Here is a 1,029-nt window from a genome sequence, read left to right on the forward strand (position 1 = left end):
TGATTAGACTGGCAGGTAGAAGCAGTGAGGGGCAATCAGGCAGGCAGGCATGTTAGTGGTTAGGAGCCAGCGGTCCCGGATTATGCTGGTTGGGTCCCAGATTGGAGAGGGTGCATTCCGGGCTGAGGGACACACCCCCAACCCCCTTGCATGAATTTCGTGCACCAAGCCTCTAGTATGTATATAAAAAGTCAATTTGTTTCCACTTTTAGACTAGGACTGTCCAGCATAAATACAATATAAACCTCAAATACAAGCTATATATGTAATTTAAAATTTTCTGGTAGCCACATTATAAAAGTAACAAAAAAAAACAAAAAACAGTTGAAATTAATTTAATAATGTATTTTTACCCAATATATAAAATATTATTTCAATATATAATCAATATGAAAAGTATTGAGATACTATATATTTCTACACTAAATATTTAATCGCTTATCTGTATTTTACACACATAGCACATTTTACTTCAGACCATAGTAATTTTAAATGCTCACTAGCCACATGTGGATAGTGGCTTCAGTTCTCCCCAGATTTCAAATGTTTTTAGGAATTCTTCCTGCCCTGGCCCATGTGATTCAGTTATTAGAGCCTTGACCAGTACAACAAAGGGTCTCAGGTTTGATTCCAGGTCAGGGCATATACCTGGGCTTCATGTTTCATCTGGGGCACCTGCAGGAGGAAACCAATTGATGTGTCTCTCTCATCTCTCTCTCTCTCTCTCCCTGTCTCTCCTCCCCCCTTCCACTTTCTCTAAAAATCAACCTCCCCCTCTCCCCCCCCTCCCCCATTCTCTCCCTCCTTTCAACTCTCTCTAAAAGTCAATGGAAAAAATTCCTCAGGTGAGGATTAACCAAAAAACAAAACAAAAAACAACAGAAAAAAAAAAGAATTCTTCCTGTCCTAAAGACCCTAAAATATAATAGCACACTTATTATGTACACATCATAATGTTAGATGCTACAAGAAAAACAGACGTAAAGCCTAGAATTTAATGGAAAGGACTTTACAAGTATACTTTTTTAC

The 1,029-nt window shown here is 38.3% G+C and overlaps 1 protein-coding gene across 1 annotated transcript in view; it reads right to left on the reverse strand.

The window, feature by feature from the left end:
- Positions 1–1,029, reverse strand: part of LOC102754058 (protocadherin-11 X-linked) — a gene marked incomplete at its 5' end in the record, with an annotated part of 285,982 nt that overhangs the window by 68,383 nt on the left and 216,570 nt on the right. The gene's annotated exons all lie outside the window — the stretch shown is intronic.

Source organism: Myotis davidii, unplaced genomic scaffold (assembly GCF_000327345.1).
Source record: "Myotis davidii unplaced genomic scaffold, ASM32734v1 scaffold437, whole genome shotgun sequence".
In the NCBI taxonomy this organism is placed as follows: Eukaryota; Metazoa; Chordata; class Mammalia; order Chiroptera; family Vespertilionidae; genus Myotis; species Myotis davidii.